Consider the following 20,776-nt stretch of genomic DNA (forward strand, 5'->3'; position numbering starts at 1 on the left):
ACCGGAATAGCGAGCTCAAAGTTGGCGCGATGATTTGATCTTGGATGTGTCATTTGATCTTGGATGTAGTAAGCGAGGTACGAAGAACGGACCCCTGGTCTGTTTACTTTTAGAATACACATGGATATAACTAACTAAATGCTTATGTCTAACTGAATTACTTTGAAATAAAAATTTGAAATACATTGTCACAAAAATGAGGACTGGGGATTTTGTTCCGTGTCACTTATAGCTGAAAAATTGTGGATCGAGGAGGGTTTTTTTTTTTTTTGTTAGTTTATGGTGTTAAATCTTAATTAAGCAAGCAAAGTGACACAGAAAGGTTCAAATGAACCAAAAGTTGTGTTTTACTGTTTATGAACTCAAGATTTTAGTTGTAAGAATAGATTTGTTATTATTATTATTATTATTATTATTATTATTATTTTACCAGTATTAATAAAAGAAAGATCACAACAGAGGTTGAATCAGTTTATGTTTGAACAGCTGACTAGAGACTGTAAGGGAATTAATAATCAAAATGTTAAGCCCTTACACCTCTGGGATCCCAAAAGATATTTCAAGGATGTTAAAATTCAACACTTTAAATTTAAAAAAAAAAAAAAAGAAAAAGAAATCCCACCTAAGGCCAGTTCCCTTGGCACTATCTGTATTTCACTTGAATGTACTCCTTGGATGAAAATGAATATTAATTAATGAATACTGCCTATTAACTGGACAGCCCTTTTTGTCAGCCTTGCTCTCATTTTCCCTTTGTGCCTGAAGTGATAAAAGCAGAAAAAGAAGTGTGAGTAAGAGGGAGAACTTGTGCTCCAAGGTTGGTATTTTAATGAGAAAGAAAAAGTTGGATGGAGGTGGAAATTAAGGTCCATAATGTAAGAGAAGTCCTGTTTTGGATAAACATGTTGCACACAACAAGTAATTTTTCTGATACTGTTCTCCCTTTTGTAAACATGTGGGAGGGAGTCCAGCAGGGGTGGCCAAAACTGTGATGGTAGCCCTCAGTGTAGAATGAGATGAGTGGAGCAGATGGTGAAGAATTCTCAGGGTTCATTTCAGCAGAGTTCATCCTTTACGGCTCATATCCTGACTTAATTATTAGACAGAGGGGATAGTGAAACCCTGAAAGTAGGATATAAAGAAGCAAGGAAATCTTCATTAAGCCCATAAGGAGAGACTAGCATTCATTAAAAGGACTTTGCCATCTCATCAGCACCACTGTAGAGGGCAAAAAGTGTAGCGATAGAAGTACTAAAACTGAGCAGAAATATGTCTTTAGGCCAAAAATAAAAAATAGCAAAGACTTACAGTTACATGGTGAGGAAGTGAAATGAAATGAATTCTAAAATAATAACAATTTTAGTAAACTCAAGCTCTTCATCTGTTTATCTTTGGTTTGCATGTATATTACTTTTGCTTTGATTTTAGAATTGTGTGACAGGTTATCCATTCAGGAATAATATGCAATGGTGTGTGTGTGTGTGTGTGTGTGTGTTTATCTAATAATAATACCCAAAATGATTGCACAATGCAGTATAGCTGCTGACTTTGCTATACGTAAAAGACAGTTATTCCAATCAGCCTAGTCTTTCACTGAAAAAATACTTTGATGCATTTCAGATCTAACTGCTCTCTGTTGAAGAAAATATACACTGTTAAGAGAATATTTTCGGGATTTTAACACAGTATACTAATTAATAAAGAATATCAAAGGAAGACTTCCTATGGTCCTTGCTCTTGGACCATTCTTTGATGAAGAATACACTTTCTTTTACTACTTAACCAGAAGTTTGAATCTACATGAGACTGTAATGTCTGTAGACTGTCTTACCCCCTAGTGTGTTTGACTCTTTGATTGCATCATCCCATGATGTTACTGTCACCTGCACTACCTGTATAAACTTCATCCTTCCTTATATCATTCCTTCCCATCTGTAGAAAAGTAGGGGGCACACTTAAGCAGAACCACCTTTGAACAGGTAGATGCATGGTTTTGTACCCTTAAGAAAATTGCCATGTCTAGCAATTCATTCCTGCTTGCTATATTATCATGCTGTTCCAGTTTCCTGTCCAGATCAGGTCAAAAGCATTCTCCCCGAGCTGCCTCTGAAGCGATGTCCACCCATGTTCATAGCACAAGAAGTGCCCCCACAGCTGTGATAGACTCCAATACTTTTAGGAGATCCATGTATATAAAAATAACTCTGTGCTGAAATATAAGTTAAAACTTGAAAAACTGCTAAACACTTGACATATCTTCATAAGCTCTTCCTCTACCCATCCAAATAAAATAACACTTCTAGTGAGAATATCTCAACCACATGAGGATCAATGTAAAAAACCCATCACATCAATCAGTGTCATCACGCAATCATTACATCAAATGGAGTTTAACCTTAACAATGTTTGGATTGTTAACAATGTTAAGATGATGGCAACAACAAAAATGATAATGACAATAATAATGATAATGATGATGATAATGATAATAACAATAGTAATACAATTATTATTACCTTTTAAATTCTGCTGCTGATATTTTATTCTTAATACTCTATCAATTATTTGTACCTGCTTGTTTGTTTGTTTTTTTCTAATTTGTATTTAAGGTGACTGGTGTTGTGCTGCTGAAACCACAATTTCCCTTAGGAGACCTCCTCAAGGGATTAATAAAGTTCCATTCTATTCTATTCTAAAGTCCTACCCAAGTAAATTACAAATGTCTCTGTAGAGCAAACATAATATTGATCATAACTTGTATCTTGTTTCTAATGCAGTCACTGGGTGTCAAGTACTTACTCTTTAAAGTGTTAAGTAGTCAAACTATTTCAGGTCTGCCCTGTTAAATGGGTCATGGTGGCTGTAATTATCTTATTTTTACTCAAAAATTCTGCAAGGTTAGCAAATGCAAATGTGTTGGCAGGTCTCTTGGTTATGCAAAAACCTCAGAGATTCAATAAAGTCTAGATTAAAAGAGAACTGGATAAAGAAAATATTCATACAAGCAAAGGATGCACAAGGAGTTGGAGAAGGTAAGTGAAAATGGTGGACAGCTTTGGTGTAAGAAATTTCAGTAGTGTCTAAGAACTGCTTATTTTGCTTATTCAGTGGGAGAATAACATTTCTCATTGTGTTTTTTATGAAATTCCTGCTGGTAGACACATGTTTCTGACAAAAATCTGCGCAGCATCTTACTTCTGCATTCTGGCTGTGTCTTTGAACTTCTGAACAGAAACAAACTTAATTGGTTTTGTGATGGGTCTATGAGCTGCTGGACAATTGGTCTCTTCCATCTTTGTCCTCTAGCTCATCAATTTGTCCTCTAATGTCACTCTAATTGTTGATAATTCCTCCCCACAGGAGTGCAATTACACCTGGAATTCACTACTGGTGGTGACCTGAAACTAAAAGGCCATAAACCTTGTGAGTTTCTGATGAGTCCAGAGTGAAACTTGGATCTAAGTTCAAAGGCTCCACAGACACAATGAGTTCAAAAATGTTACTGAAAATCACACAGTGGAGTACAAAGGATAAATAACAGACATATATGTATAGACGCGTGTGTGTGTGTGTGTGTGTGTGTGTGTGTGTGTGTGTGTGTGTGTGTGTGTGTGTGTGTGTGTGTGTGTGTGTGTGTGTGTAGTTACCCAGAATGGCTAAGTGAAGGCCGGACAGTCCTGAACCCCAAGGATTCCCAAGAAGGGACTGGTCCCGTCCAGCTACCGGCCAATTACCTGCCTGTACCACATGGAAGCTCCTGTCAGGAATCATAGCAGCTAAGATAAACAGGCATATGGCTCAATACATGAGTTGGGCACAGAAAGGAATTGGCGGGAAAACCAGACGTGTGAAACACCAGCTACTGGTAGACAGAGCAGTCACCCGAGACTGCAAGGCCAGGTTCACCAACCTGTGCACTGCCTGGATTGATTACAAGAAGATCTATGACTCGATGCTCCACACCTGTATCCTGGAATGCCTAGAACTGTACAAGAGCAACAGGACCCTAAGAGCTTTCATCAGGAACTCAATGCAGATTTGGCATACAACACTAGAGGCCAAATTCAAGCCCATAGCACAAGGCACCATCAAGTGTAGGATCTACCAAGAAGATGCTCTGTCTCCACTGCTCTACATAGGCCTGAACCCCCTCAGTGAGATCATTGCAAAGTCTTGCTACAGATACTGGCTACCGAACTGAGCAATAATCAGTGACCTCCTCTGCATGGATGACATCAAGCTGTATTCCAAGAGTGAACAAGACATAGATTCACTGATCCACGCCACCAGGATCCACAGCAAGGACATCGGAATGCCATTCAGATTGGAGAAGTGTAGTCAGATCCTAACAAAGAGAGGGAAGGGAGTCAGAACTGAGGGGATCAAACTACCAGAAGGCAACACTGCACACATGGAGGACAACTACAAGTACCTCAGAATCCCACAGGCAAATGGGAACCACAAAGAGGCTGCTAGGAAAGCTGCAACCACCAAATACCTGCAGAGAGTGAGGCAAGTCCTGAGGAGTCAGCTGAATGGTAAGAACAAGATCCGGGCTATCAACACTTACACCCTCCCCATGATCAGGTACCCTGCTGGAATAATAAGCTGGCCAAAGGAGGAGATAGAAGCCACTGACATCAAGACCAGGAAGCTCCTGACCATCCCGGGATGGTTTCACCCCAGGTCTAGCACCCTGACACTGTACATTAAGCAGAAGGAAGGAGGCTGGGGACTAGTGAGTGTCAATACCGCAATCCAGGATGAGACAACAAACATACATGAGTACATCAGGAAGTTGGCCACCACAGACTGCATGCTCAGTGAGTACCTCAGGTAGCAGAAACCCAAGAAAGAGGAGCAAGAGGAGGAGCCATCCTGGAAGGACAAACCCCTGCACAGTATGTACCACCGGCAGATAGATGCAGTGGCTGACATCCAGAAATCCTACCAGATAAAGAGCAGCCAAAGCTGGACTGAAAGACAGCACAGATGCACTAATCATGGCAGTACAAGAGATGACACCTAACTCTACCTATCCTCCAAACCCATGGCTACTCTCCCACCCACATCCATTTCTGACTTTTTAAGTGAAATCAAGGTCTGGTTTACTCACAACTTTCTTAAACTTAATGGCTATAAACCAGAATTCATTTTAATAGGCACCAAATCAAAACTGACCAAAGTCCCAAACAGAAGTCTTTCATTATCCATTGATAACTCTGTTGTCACACCCTCCCCTCAGGTTAAGAGTCTTGGTGTCATCCTTGATAGCACTCTTTTTTTCACAGCATATATAAATAATATCACTTGGTCTTCCTATTTTCATCTCCATAATATTAACTGCCTTCGTCCTTCTCTCACTCCAAACAGTACCGCCATACTTGTGAATGCTCTTGTCACATCTCGTTTAGATTACTGTAATTCTCTTCTCTATGGTCTACCTCATATATCTCTCCATAAATTGCAGTTAGTTCAAAATACAGCTGCCCGTATTATTTCCAGAATTAGATCTACTGAACATATAACACCTGTTCTTAAAGAGCTCCATTGGCTTCCAGTTCACCTCCATGTCAATTTCAAGATCCTGCTTCTTATGTTCAAAGCGCTTCATAACCTCGCTCCTCCATATTTATCTGATCTTCTCCATACATACTCACCCCCTCATACACTTCACTCTTCTTCAGCTTCCCTTCTGTCTGTTTGACCTGCTCGCCTGACTACCATTGGACTCAGAGCCTTTAGTTGTTCTTCCCCAAGACTTTGGAATGCACTTCCACCAAATCTCCGGACCACAAACTGTCTCACCACTTTTAAATCTCGTCTCAAAACCCATCTATTCAAAATTGCATACAGCTGATTCTGTCTTAGTCCATTTTTACGCTGCTCAGCTTTAATACTTGCTTCATACTTTCATGCTTTTTTTTCTCTAATGTCTAAATTTTATTTTGCATGTTTTATTATATTGTATTGTTGCTATTGTTTTTTGTTCTTCTCTTGTTCTGTTTTGTAAGATGACCTTGAGGGTCTTAAAGGCCCCTATAAATAAAATGTATTATTATTATTATTACTCACCCTTTTTTTAAATTGATCTTAAATATTAAACTTTTTTTTTAAAATCAAGATGCAGGCCTGTGTCCCTGAGCTTATGAACAACTGATTTTTATTTTTTTAGTGTAAAAAAGTATATAAGTATAGAATTTTAAACAAATGCAGCAGTAATTTTAATCCATTTAACACATTTTTCTGCAGAGCAACTATTTTTACTTTTGTTTTATGGAAAATTTTCCAAAGGTACAGTGTCAGCATCTCTCCTTGCCTTTTTGTAAAAGTCACCACACCCCACTGATACTGTGGTGTTGAGGAAGCAGGATATACTGATGAGAAGTGGGTTCCTGGAACAGGGCATCCATGGACAAAAACTGATAACAGAAATATAATGCAATGATACTAAAATTTTTAACCAATATTGCATTTTTTCCTAGCTCACAGAATTAACTCACCCACAGAGTGCTAACCATGTTAGGTTGGAAAGAAATCCTACCAAAATCTACTTGTTGTGTATTACCAAGGTGGCCTTGCTTAAGGCTAAATTATAAGGTTTTCTTTTATTCTGAAATCAGATAAAACGTGGACATTGTCTAGTATTGATGTGTTCATCATTTTAGCCAGCATACTTCTTAGCTCAGTAGCTAAGTAAGCCACCCCACTGCCTTAAGGTGCCTATTCTTACCACCAGAGTGTTTTCGTTTGTTTTTTTTTCCTTAGTCGCTGACTCAAGACTATTCTTAATATATCAGAATATATTGTTTTGTTTCCCAGTGGGTGCAATCAGCGATGGTACACACATAGGATGCTTAAAACCTCCCCTTCCCCATCTAAACTGAAGTGCATGTAGCCTTCAGTCTCTCTTGCAGATTTAGTCTTCATCAGATAGCTTCCTAAAAGTGCTGAGAAGCACTGCCTCAGACAATTACTGCAAGTTAACGATGAAAAGAAAGGTCTGCCTGAAGAAATTTCAGATGATGTGCTATGCAAAGAAGGAAAAAAAGCCAACAGAGAAGATTAGATGACTTATAAGATGAAGTTATTTTTGTGGATAATATAAATAAAGTAAAAATATTCATTGAGCACCACTTTAACTCTGAAGTAACACTGAAGCAAGTGGTTAACTAAAATTAAAACAAAAGGTTTTGTTTGGTGGTGTCAGTACACTAACAGGGCTTATACCGAATCAGACTGATACGCACGGTAGCTTGTTTACATGTTGACTTCTTCTTTATTGAGATAACACATAAGTTACACACACATATAACTGGCCGTGGTGCCCCCTACTGGTGATGACTTGCATAGCACACCGTAACGCTTGGTTCATACATAACATCCCCTCCCCACTAAGCTATGCGACCGTGGCACCACCCACAGAAACATTTCCCATAACCAAAGTAGTACCTCCCCCCCCCCCTTTTTTTTATTACAACATTCATGAAAACTGGAACTAATGTTGCTTTCTGCATGAATTTCTTTTCAGTTGAGAATAATGTCTCTGAACCCCAACATTCTCACAGAAATACTTAGTACGCTGACCCATCACAATAACGAGCGGGTGGCTTAGTGACTCTCACTGGGTAACGTCTTACAGACTCTGTAACCTGTGTATAGTCAGACAGTGGTGGTTTAAGAGACTGGGGTGTTTCTGGAGGTAAAGTGGTCCCCAGAACTTGTTCAACAGTCTCTTCCTGCAGAGTTGTACAAGGGTGAAGCATGGTGTCACTACCACTCTGGGCTGGTGACATTTGAGAGCTTGTCGGAGGATCCACTGTGACCTACTGAGATACTGACTCAGGTCGTGTCAGCATCTGATCCACATGACCTTTCCACACACCTTGTGCTCCCACATTCACCTTGTATGACACTGGCCCAGTCTTCTCCAGTACGACACCGTGCGTCCACTTGTCTTCTCCCTTTCTATAATCACGCACCAGGACAGGCTCGCCAACGTTGAACCGTCTGTCCCTGGAGTATTGCGGTCGGCATTGTTGTTGAGCATCTTGTGACCGACGCACTGCTCTGGCCACACTGGGCTTCAGAAAATCCAGCCGAGAGCACAGCTTGCGTCCAATGAACAATATAGCTGGCGTTTCTCTAGTTGTTGCATGGGGGAGTATTGCGATATGTCAAGAGGAACGTGTCAAGGCGTTGTTGTACAGGTGCTGTACCCCTGGAAGCTTTCAATGCATGCTTGAATGTCTGCACAAAACACTCAGCCAAACCATTAGTGGCAGGATTATACAGCGCGGAGCGGATGTGTTTGACTCTATTAGCTTTCAGGAACACCCTGAATTCCTGAGAACAGAACTGCGGTCCGTTATCACTCACCAGGACGTGGGGAATGCCATGGCGACTAAAGAGACCCTGTAGCACTTGTATGGTTTTACCGGCTGTGGTGCTATCCATAATATGCACCTCAGGCCACTTGGAATGTGCATCTACCACCACCAGGTACATGTGACCTTCAAATGGACCCGCAAAATCCACATGGATCCGTTCCCACGGACAGGAAGGCCACAGCCAAGGGTGCAAAGGTGCTAACCCAGGCTCTTTTTGCACACGCTGACAAGAGTGGCAGGCTTTAGCTTGAAGCCCAATTTGAGAATCAATGCCAGGCCACCAAACATAGCTGCGAGCTAAACTCTTCATCCTCACCATCCCTGGATGTGCAGTGTGGAGCTCTTTCAGGACATGAAAGCGCAGCTTAGGTGGCACAACCACCCTCACGCCCCACATGAGGCATCCCTGCTGTATTGTGAGTTCACGTCTGCGCAGCAGATAGGGTGACAGCTCTTGATCTGTGTCCTTTGCTGCTGGAAAACGTCCAGTTGATACCATTTCCAGGACACGAGACAAAGTGACATCAGACAGCTACTGTGAACCGAGGAGCTATTGTCTTGATGTGAGCTTCTACTCAGGGTTTTTTCTTCCAGTTCAGAGCAGAATTTTTTTTGTTGAGATACTGGATGTTGTGTTTTTCTCCACAATTTTAATTATAAGCTAGATACATTGCTGCTAACCGCAACAGGGATGAGTCAGTGAGTCAGTTGGGCTTGTGAATCATGATTCATGAGTCAGTAAAGTGATTCTCGAGTATTGAACGATTCGTTCATGATTTGCGCATCACTAGCGCCTGCTGCACAGGGAGAAGAGGGCGGGGCAGCGGGGGATTCTCTGGCTGTCTGGAGCAGCATCTAATAACCAACTCACAAAATAAAACAAAATAAAAACAAAGCAAAAAACACAAAAACACCAGACATTATGATACAGACTTATAATTTGCACAGATGTTTTTTTGAAATTCTATAAAGTGAGCGCGAGAGCCCTCGGTGCGCCTGCTCGCTGCTGAAGTCAACGTACACTTTATTGTCATCTCCGCTACATACAGTCCAGTATATAGAGAGACGAGACGACGAGGCTTCAGTTACAGCAGTGCAAGTAAACAAACAATATATATAAGAAGAGTAAGAAAATAAATATACACTTTAGGACTTGGGGTAAGGGGATCAATAACAATTTAAAATTTATAATTTACAGTTTGATGATTTAAAGTCTCACACACAACCCGTCGAAAAGGGAGGGGGGGCGTGACGGAAAAAGGTAAGCGACCCATGTTGTAGGTGACATCAGACGCCGGAGATTTGGCGGGAAAAAAAAGCGAATGGTAGCATAGAATTTAACAAAGTTTCTTTAAGCTTCAGTATTGCCAAATAAACTAACCAATTGTTATATAACTAACAACATCTGTTCTATCATCTCTAACACCCTGGAGGACAACGAGGAGAGTTTAGACGCTCTCCAAGATTACATCGACCGGTGCTTCGAAGATTTTGTAATGAAGAAGGCCCAGAGCGTGTCTTCCCCGGCCAAAGTTGAGATGCCGTCATCTAAAAGATGTCGCCTGGCAGACTCCCCCAGCACAACATCGCCTGCCGGCAAAGACATCGTAGACATCCTGGAGTCAATCGATAAGCGATTGTCCAGTTTTGATGCGAGGCTGTCCCTGGTGGAGATCTTACACCGGGAATTTAAATCTCTAAAAGAATCCCTGGAGTTCAGCCAGCAGCAGGTGGAAACACTTGCTGCGGAAAACGCCATGCTATGGGAGTCGGTCAAATCTCTAACCGAAAATGTGACCCAAATAAACATAGAAAATAAAAAAATAAAAGAGACCGTTATCGATTTATAAGCCCGTAGCATGAGAGATAATCTGGTGTTTTCTGGTATTCCAGAATCTGCCGGAGAGGACCCGGAAACGACCGTGAGAAGCTTCATTAAAACCCACCTGAAGCTGCCGGAGGACACGGTAAAAAACATAGGGTTCGAAAGAGTGTATCGCATCGGGGCTCCAAAGACAGGAAGCGGGAGACCACGTCCTATTGTAGCCAAATTCAGCCACTTCAAGCAGAAGGAGCAGGTGAAGAGTCGTGGCAGAGAGCTGAAAGGAACGGATTTCAGCGTGAACGACCAGTTCCCCAGAGAGATCCTGGAACAACGCAGGTTCCTCTTCCCAGTCCGACGTAGTTTTATCCAGAAAGGCTGCCGGGCTGTCATCGCCGTGGACCGGCTCTACGTGGACGGACTGGAAAGCAGGGAAAGCCGTGATGAGAGGTAAAATAATTTCTTTCTCATCACATAAGAAGAAAGAAGAAAACAAAAATATTCAGGAACTAGAAAAAAACATCAAATTCTTAGAAAAAGCCTATGTGTCACACCAAGATCAAGAAATATTAAACAAAATACGCAAGACAAAACTAGAATTAAATGAAATTACTAATAAAAAGACTAAATTCTTAGTACAAAGACTTCGCCTGCAAAGTTATGAGCATGGTAACAAATCCAGACAATTTCTTGCTAACCAGTTAAAAATCAATAAAGAAAAAACAATTATATGTGCTGTTAAAGATTTATCTGGGAATACACAATATATGATCTTAAAAAAATAAACAACATTTTTAGGGATTTCTATGAAACTTTATATACACCACAAATAAACCCACCTAAAAACGAAATTGATCAATTTCTCGACAACATAACTCTTCCAAAATTATTAGACACCCAAGCAATGGCACTGGATTCGCCACTGACGCCAGGTGAACTCCAGGAGGCTCCAGGTCCAGATGGTTTTCCAACAGATTTTTACAAAGAATTCTGGACAATTCTGACACCAGTTTTTCACAGGATGTTGCAGGAAATCAAAGAAAATGGTAGGCTACCAACATATATGAACTCTGCAAATACCAGTCTCTCACTAAAACCAGGCAAAGACCCTGTATTTCCTTCAAGCTATCGTCCAATATCCCTTATTAATGTAGACCTTAAAATAACCTGCAAAGCTCTCTCAAAAAGATTAGAGAAAATAACCCCCCTTTTAATTCATCCTGACCAAACTGGTTTCATAAAAGGTAGGCACTCATCAACAAATACACGTAGATTACTTAATTTAATAGACAACTCATGCAGTAAAAACATTGAAACCATAATATTTTCTTTAGATGCGGAAAAAGCATTTGACAGAGTTAACTGGAAATTTCTATTTGCAACTTTAAACAAATTTGGTTTTGGATCCTCTTTCATAAACTGGTTAAAAATATTATATAATTCCCCAACAGCTTGTGTCAGAACAAATGACCAAACATCCTCCAGCTTCTCTCTCCTGAGGGGCACCAGACAGGGATGCCCACTCTCCCCTTCACTGTTTGCAATTTTTATTGAGCCACTAGCAGCAGCAATTAGACAGGCTACAACAATTAAGGGCATAAAATGCAAGAACGTGGAACATAAAATCAGCCTTTATGCGGATGATGTGTTACTTTTTTTCCAAAATTCACAAACCAATCTCTCTGGGGTAATTGCATTGATAATTTCTTTCTCAAGTGTCTCAGATTATTCAATTAACTGGTCAAAATCTACAGTTCTTCTGATTAATTGCTCCTTCCATAATTCTTCTCCTTCCCCACTGCAATCTGGAATATAAAAAATATTTAGGTATTAATGTCTCTCCTAAGCTTTCAGAATTAACTAAATTAAACCACATCCCACTTTTAAAGACAGTAGAAGGCGATCTGGCTAGATGGAAATCTTTACCCATATCACTCATGGGAAGGGTCGCCGCTATAAAAATTATGGTCTTGCCAAAAACAAACTATTTATTTTCAGTGATCCCAAATAAGCCATCAAAAGATTGGTTCAGATCTCTAGACTCGTATATTTCTAAATTCCTTTGGAAAGATAAACCCCCACGTATCAGCTTAAAAACACTACAAAAGACCAAGGATAAAGGAGGATTAGATCTGCCTAACTTTAATCACTAGTAAATCCATAGTAAAAAAGAAATTTAATCCCAGTGAAGCTGAATTACAAACACCACCAAGTGTGGTACAATTTTTTAATCTAAAACCCCCCAAATTATATTCTAAAATATACAGAACACTTTCTAAAATAGATGAATCAATATCCCTTCCTATTGCAAAATGGGAAGCAGATTTATCAATCAGCTTAGACCAAAACCTTTGGTCTCAGATACTCTTAAAAACCTTTTAATGGATCAGAAATCCTAGTTTGCAATTAATACAATACAAAATATTACATAGAATTAACTATACTGTCACGATCCTGGGTCTTATGACCCAGTGTTTTTTTTTAGTTTATGTAAGCCCTTCAGGTTCCTAAGTTCATTTGTTATCATGCTTAAGTGTTTCTAGTTCTTATTATTTCCCCCTCGTGTTTCCAACTATGGTAAATCTCCCCTGCTTTTCATGTGTTTCATGTCTGTGTCTTACATTGTGAAGTTTGGGTTGTCATGTCTACGTCTCATTATGTTTCCTGTTTTATTGTGAAGAGGTCTGGTGTTTCTGTGTTCATCGTGTTCAGTTTTACTCTTCCCCTGTGGCGTTGTTATGTTCATGTTGATCTACTGTGCCTTTCTGTTCCATGTTTCAGATCCCTATGTTCTGTCTCCCCCAGTCTGTTAAGTCCACATGTCTTGAGTTCCGTCAGTGTGTTTCCTGTTTTACTTTCACAGTCTGTTCTATGTTAATGTTTCTAGTTTTGCTTCCCTTGCCTCGTCCTGCTTAATTACTCTCAGCTGTGCTCTCCTCCTGTGGCTCATTCCCCCTCGTTATCCCTCAGTGTATTTAAGCCCCATGTTTCTCTTTGTCAGTGTTGCGTCCTCCATCATAGCTGTGTGATTTTTCCCCTGTGGCTCCTTGTGCTTTAGTTTTTCCCAGTTTAGTTTATTTTGTATTGTTTTTCGTGTCCCACTCCACGCCAGCAATAAAGCTGTGTTTTTTGAGTTTAACTTTTGACTCTGTGAGTTTGCGTTTGGGTCCTTCTCCTGCCTGCCACACAGCCGAACTGTGACATATACTGGTCATAGGATGTTCAAAATGGGCTATACGCCTTCCAACAACTGCTCACACTGTCTAGCAAATTACATCCACGCTCTTTGGCTCTGTCCACCAGTTCAGAAGTTTTGGGGTGAGATATTTGAAGACTTATCAAAGTGTCTGAAATGTAACATTCCAGCCTACCCTTTAGTATGCTTGCTGGGCAACTTGGATGAGGTCACTGCAGAAATAAACACAGCCCACATTGTTTTTACAGCCCTATGCATTGCCAATAAAATGGTCCTCATTAACTGGAAAAATAAAAATAATCTTAATTCTAACCAATATAAAAACCATCTAATAGATCACATTAGTCTTGATACAGCCTCTGCCATCACATTTGATCAGTCCCTTTGGGCTCCTTTGATCAGCTTCATCACCTAGTGTGGGTGAGGGGTCATGGTTTGGTCCTGCCTTCGCTATTGTGGTTGATATGGGGGTAGGGACGGCCTTAGGGCGTCTGGGGAGTCCCTAGGGGCATTTTCCCTGGAGGGCCTAACCCGGGGGGATGCCGCCATGACCTGGTTAGGGGCTCTGGTGGCTATTAGATGGTGGGGGAGGGTCTGTGCTGGCGGACATTGGTTACTGGCCTCGTAGCCTGGCTGCCCCTGGGTGGGTCCGGGATGGGCGTGGAGGCTTGGGGGTCTGGGGGTGCTCCGCCCCCGGTCTGGGGTGCTGGCTGGGCCCTGGGGGCTTCGGTCCTAGCTATTGTGTCGCCAGAGCTGTGGGCGGGTGGGTGCAGGGGGGCTTGGCCCCAGTGCAGGGGACCTCTGGTGCATCGGCCCAACTAGGGGGCTCTCTAACTGGTGGGGAAGCTGTTATATCTTTGCAGGTTGTCTCCTCTCTACAGGAGCTCCCTCTGCAGGTGGGGGAGAGATATAGGAGAGGTAGAGAATGAACTCAACCTGGGTGTCTATTGTCTTGAGTAGTTTGGGAGATGATTGAATGATGGGGTGGGTGCAGTTTTCTCTGGGGTGGAGTCGGGTGGGCTCCCCCGGACTCTGTGGGGCTGGGCAGTGCTGCTGCTGCGGGCCCTGTTCCGGATGGGCCTGGGCCCCCTTGCCCTGGTGGGTTCCAGAGTGTGGGGGTGCCTAGTGGGGTCAGCGGGGGAGCTGGCCCCCTTTCTTCCCTCCCCATCCTCAGCTGCCTCCCTATTCCCGCTCTACCACACCCACCCACACACGCAGGGCTCGGGGTGCAGGTATGTCACCAGGGTGCAGGGGAGGCACTCCCCCTCTGTCCCCTTCTGGCCGCCTGTGCCTCAATTTTATTCTGCAACCTAGACATCCACATTACTCACACTCTCACATAACACATACATATAGGGCCTTGGGGGTGGGCACGCCACTGCAACCCCCTCTGGCCTCTGCTCCGTAGCTGCTGGGTGACCTCTCGTTTGGGGCTCTACTGAGCTCTTCCCAGGAGGGTGGCACAGTTCCCCACCTGTGGTGGTCCTCCTCGGGTCCCCGTACTCTGGGGCCTCTGGATGTCTGGGGCCTGGATCTCCTCCATACCTGCTTCATGCCATGGGGGACGGAGCTATGGCTCCCCACACTCCCTAGCAGATCGTTACATGGAGAAACCTTTGAAATACAAGCATGCTGATCCACACAGGTGTGCACACAGGTGTACACACGGGTGTTCACAGACGCGGACTACACCTTTCGTGGCTGCTGCCTCAAAGCACATTGTGCGCTGTCTATCTTGCGTGCTGCACAATAGCGTTTAATATTTAGTATCTACTGTTATCTACTGCTAGCTAGTTTATTGTAATGGTGATGTTTTTCTTTCTTTCTTCCCTCCTTTCTCACCATCTCTTCTCCCCTCTGTTTTTCTGTCTCTCCCCCTCTGTGAAATTCAGTATGGTTCCGAACACATCCATCCATCCATCCATTCGCTTCCGCTTATCCTTTTCAGGGTCGCGGGGGGCGCTGGAGCCTATCCCAGCTGTCATAGGGCGAAAGGCGGGGTACACCCTGGACAGGTCGCCAGTCTGTCGCAGGGCTAACACATAGGGACAGACAACCATTCACACTCACATTCACTTGCACATTCACACCTAGTGGCAATTTGGATTATCCAATTAACCTATCCCCACAAGCTGCATGTCTTTGGATGGTGGGAGGAAGCCGGAGTACCCGGAGGGAACCCACGCAAACACGGGGAGAACATGCAAACTCCACACAGAAAGACCCCGGCCTGATGGTGGAATTGAACTCAGGACCTTCTTACTGTGCGGCAACAGTGCTAGCCACCGTGCTGCCCGATTCCGACAACAGTTTTATGTTAATGTACAATCCTTAATATGTTTTATTTGTGTGTGTGTGTGTGTGTGTGTGTGTTTGTGGGGAAGGGGGGGGGGGGGGGGCGCCAAACAGGCTAGGACCGCCACTGATTACACACAAGATGTTTGAGTCAGCTAGTCCAGGTCTAATAAAAGTGTTGAAAGTTGAAAGTGTAGATCCTGTGTTCCCACACTCTGTCTTCCTCCTTTCTGGTGCTGCTGATAGTGTTTTCTTCCCCTCCCGCTCAAAGCTGCAACATTATTGAAAATTCAACTACCAACACCGTCTGCTCTTACATTCCCGCACATTTTACCCTCTTTCTTGAGGGATCCAAATTTTATTTTCTCATACCCTGTCCCACCTGCAAATTAGGAGCATGATAATATAAATAAGACTTTGCCAGTGTGGTTATTTATCACAACTGATCAAGATGGCCAAAAGAATATCTGCTGCGAGGGCCTTGCAATTGATTTTGGAAGAGAGAGGAGCTTCTGATGATGATGTATAGAAAGAGGTTTCAGAATATGAGGATCACATTTCTGAAAATTCAAAGTCTGACAGTGACTTTGAAGAAGAGGATGAGGTTGATCACCATTTAGTAACAAAGCGAAGACGAGTACCCCATCAGCAGCCAGCTCCAGGACCAGAACAAGCCCGCCAGACAGCAAGTGAAGAAATATGGATGTCCAAAAATTGTGAAATTGGATGGTCTTCTTGCCCAAGAAATGAGCCACCCTGCAGAGCTGTTACTGTGATAAGGATGCAACCAGGGCCAACACTGATGGCAGTTATTCATGTGCAGGACATCAAGTTTTCATTTGAGCTTTTCATCCCAGATTCCATCCAGAAAATTATTCTAGATTGCAGTAATTTAGAAGGAAGGTGTGTTTTTGGAGAGAAGTGGGAGGAGATGGACCAAATTGATCTACAGACCTACTTTGGGGTTCTTATCCTTTTTTTTTTTTTAGGTCCAAAGGGGAATCCTCAGAATCCGTGTGGGATGCAGAAATTGGCAGAGAACTTTTCCGTGCATCAATTTCTCTGGAAAACTTCCACAAAATTTCCAGGACTATCCATTTTGATAACCGAGAAGACAGACTAGCTCGACTGCAGAGAGACAAGCTAGCTGCCATCAGGACAGTGTGGGATAAGTCGATGCACCGCCTCCCCTTGTTTTACAACCCTGGGCCTAATGTCACCATTGGTGAGCAGCTGATGCAGCATTTAGTTGCGAAACATATTGTTTCATGTGTAAATGTGTTGTGTCTTTCCACTCACTCCACTTGATTATAACTGATTTTATTTTTTATAACATTATATATATATATATATATATATATATATATATATATATATACATACATACATACATACATACATACATACATACATACATACATACATACATACATACATACAGTGGGGCAAAAACGTATTTAGTCAGCCACCGATTGTGCAAGTTCCCCCACTTAAAATGATGACAGAGGTCAGTAATTTGCACCAGAGGTACACTTCAACTGTGAGAGACAGAATGTGAAAAAAAAGAAATCCATGAATTCACATGGTAGGATTTGTAAAGAATTTATTCGTAAATCAGGGTGGAAAATAAGTATTTGGTCAATAACAAAAATACAACTCAATACTTTGTAACATATCCTTTGTTGGCAATAACAGAGGTCAAACGTTTACTATAGGTCTTTACCAGGTTTGCACACACAGTAGCTGGTATTTTGGCCCATTCCTCCATGCAGATCTTCTCGAGAGCAGTGATGTTTTGGGGCTGTCGCCGAGCAACGCGGACTTTCAACTGCAGCCACAGATTTTCTATGGGGTTGAGGTCTGGAGACTGGCTAGGCCACTCCAGGACTTTCAAATGCTTCTTACGGAGCCACTCCTTTGTTGCCCGGGCGGTGTGTTTTGGATCATTGTCATGTTGGAAGACCCAGCCTCTTTTCATCTTCAAAGTTCTCACTGATGGAAGGAGGTTTTGGCTCAAAATCTCACGATACATGGCCCCATTCATTATGTCGTTAACACGGATCAGTCGTCCTGTCCCCTTGGCAGAAAAACAGCCCCATAGCATGATGTTTCCACCCCCATGCTTCACAGTAGGTATGGTGTTCTTGGGATGCAACTCCGTATTCTTTTTCCTCCAAACACGACGAGTTGAGTTTATGCCAAAAAGTTCTACTTTGGTTTCATCTGACCACATGACATTCTCCCAATCCTCTGCTGTATCATCCATGTGCTTTCTGGCAAACTTCAGACGGGCCTGGACATGCACTGGCTTCAGCAGCGGAACATGTCTGGCACTGCGGGATTTGATTCCCTGCCGTTGTAGTGTGTTACTGATGGTGACTTTTGTTACTTTGGTCCCAGCTCTCTGCAGGTCATTCACCAGGTCCCCCCGTGTGGTTCTGGGATCTTTGCTCACTGTTCTCATGATCATTTTGACCCCACGGGATGAGATCTTGCGTGGAGCCCCAGATCGCGGGAGATTATCAGTGGTCTTGTATGTCTTCCATTTTCTGATGATTGCTCCCACAGTTGATTTTTTCACACCAAGCTGCTTGCCTATTGTAGATTCACTCTTCCCAGTCTGGTGCAGGTCTACAATACTTTTCCTGGTGTCCTTCAAAAGCTCTTTGGTCTTGGCCATGGTGGAGTTTGGAGTCTGACTGTTTGAGGCTGTGGACAGGTGTCTTTTATACAGATGATGAGTTCAAACAGGTGCCATTCATACAGGTAACGAGTGGGGGACAGAAAAGCTTCTTACAGAAGACGTTACAGGTCTGTGAGAGCCAAAGATTTTCCTTGTTTGAGGTGACCAAATACTTATTTTCCACCCTAATTTACGAATAAATTCTTTACAAATCCTACCATGTGAATTCATGGATTTTTTTTTCACATTCTGTCTCTCACAGTTGAAGTGTACCTCTGGTGCAAATTACTGACCTCTGGCATCATTTTAAGTGGGGGAACTTGCACAATCGGTGGCTGACTAAATACTTTTTTGCCCCACTGTATATATATATATAGGTCCCTCCAAGGATGAGGGACCTATGGATTCTTCGATACCCAACATCCACAATGACTGCGAAACAACTAGTAGCTCAGTGTTCCAACATTCGAAAGAAGGGACTGCTCTCACAGCTAGAGATTGACGAGGTACAACACAAATGCTACGGCAAGGAGGAGTCAGGACGCCAGGTCAGGGGGGAGATATCATCACCCCCACCCGAGATTGGGTACATAGCCCCAAGTGCGATAGGAGAAGGATCGTTGAGTGCGAGAGAAACTGACCTGAAAAATAGGATAATGGCCAAGCTTGAAACCTGGATCCCCCGTAGCCAGTTACCAAGATTACGTGAAGTACCCTCAGAAGGTCTGCTAGATGATGTTAATGCAGCACTACGGACAATACCTACAACCACGATTACCGACACTAACAAGCTGATCTACAATATGGCAGCAGTGATCAGTGAGATGCTTGGCTACAAGTTGAACAGCCACAAGGGGCAGTACCCTCCATGGAGAAGGAGGCTAGAGGGCAAGATCAAAGTAGCACGGAGGGAGGTTAGCCAACTAACGGAGTTGCAGAAAGGTGCGACAAAGAAGGTGCATAAGAAATACAGCAAGCTGTCCATACCTGAGGCCTTGGAAACTGCCAAGCAAAGACTCACAGCCTTGGCCAGCCACTTGAGGAGGTACACCAGAGAGATAGAAGGCAGGAGAATAAACCAGCTGTTCTCCACAGAACCAGCAAAGGTGTACTCTCAGTGGTAAGGGAACAATAATAAGAGAACAGCACCACCAAGGCTGGAGACGGAGCAATACTGGAAGAGCATATGGGAGAAGGACGCAACCCATAACGGCAATGCTCAGTGGCTAGTGGATCTGAGGGCAGACCACAGCGACCTCCCTGAACAGGGTCCAGTAACTATCACAGTGGCAGATATCCAAGAAAGGGTCTCCAGTATGAAGAGTTGGACAGCACCAGGGCCCGACATGGTTCACGCCTACTGGCTGAAGAAGCTGACTGCACTCCACGAGCGTCTGGCAGCACAAAAGAACCAGCTGCTAGTTAACGAGAGACACCCGGAATGGCTAACCGAAGGTCGGCCGGTCCTGATCCCCAAGGACCCCAAGAAGGGACCGGTCCCCTCCAACTACCGACCAATAACCTGCCTCAGTACTACATGGAAGCTCCTGTCAGGCATCATATCGGCTAAGATGAACAGGCACATGGGTCAATACATGAGTGGGACACAGAAAGGAATTGGCAAGAATACCAGAGGCGCAAAACACCAGCTACTGGTAGACAGAACAGTCAGCCGAGACTGCAAGACCAGACTGACCAACCTGTGCACTGCCTGGATTGATTACAAGAAGGCCTATGACTCAATGCCCCACAGCTGGATACTGGAATGCCTAGAATTGTACAAGATCAATGGGACCCTAAGAGCCTTCATCAGGAACTCAATGGGGATGTGGCGTACAACACTAGAGGCCAACTCCAAGCCCATAGCACAAGTCACCATCAAGTGCGGGATCTACCAAGGAGATGCTCTGTCCCCACTGCTGTTCTGCATAGGCCTGAACCCCTCAGTGAGATCATTAACAAGACTGGCTACGGATACCGACTACGGAACGGAGCAGTTGTCAGCCACCTCCTGTGCATGGATGACATCAAGCTGTATGCCAAGAGTGAACGAGACATCGATTCACTGATCCACACTACCAGGCTATACAGCAATGACATTGGAATGTCGTTCGGACTGGAGAAGTGTAGTCGGATGGTAACAAAGAGAGGGAAGGTAGTCAGAACTGAGGGGATTGAACTACCAGAAGGCAACATTGCAGACATAGAGGACAGTTACAAGTACCTGGGGATCCCGCAGGCAAATGGGAACCATGAAGAGGCCGCTAGAAAGGCTGCAACCACCAAGTACTTGCAGAGGGTCAGGCAAGTCCTGAGGAGTCAGCTGAATGGTAAGAACAAGATCCGGGCCATCAACACGTACGCCCTTCCCGTGATCAGGTACCCTGCTG

This window comes from Astatotilapia calliptera, chromosome 7, assembly GCF_900246225.1.
Source record: "Astatotilapia calliptera chromosome 7, fAstCal1.2, whole genome shotgun sequence".
Classification (NCBI taxonomy): Eukaryota; Metazoa; Chordata; class Actinopteri; order Cichliformes; family Cichlidae; genus Astatotilapia; species Astatotilapia calliptera.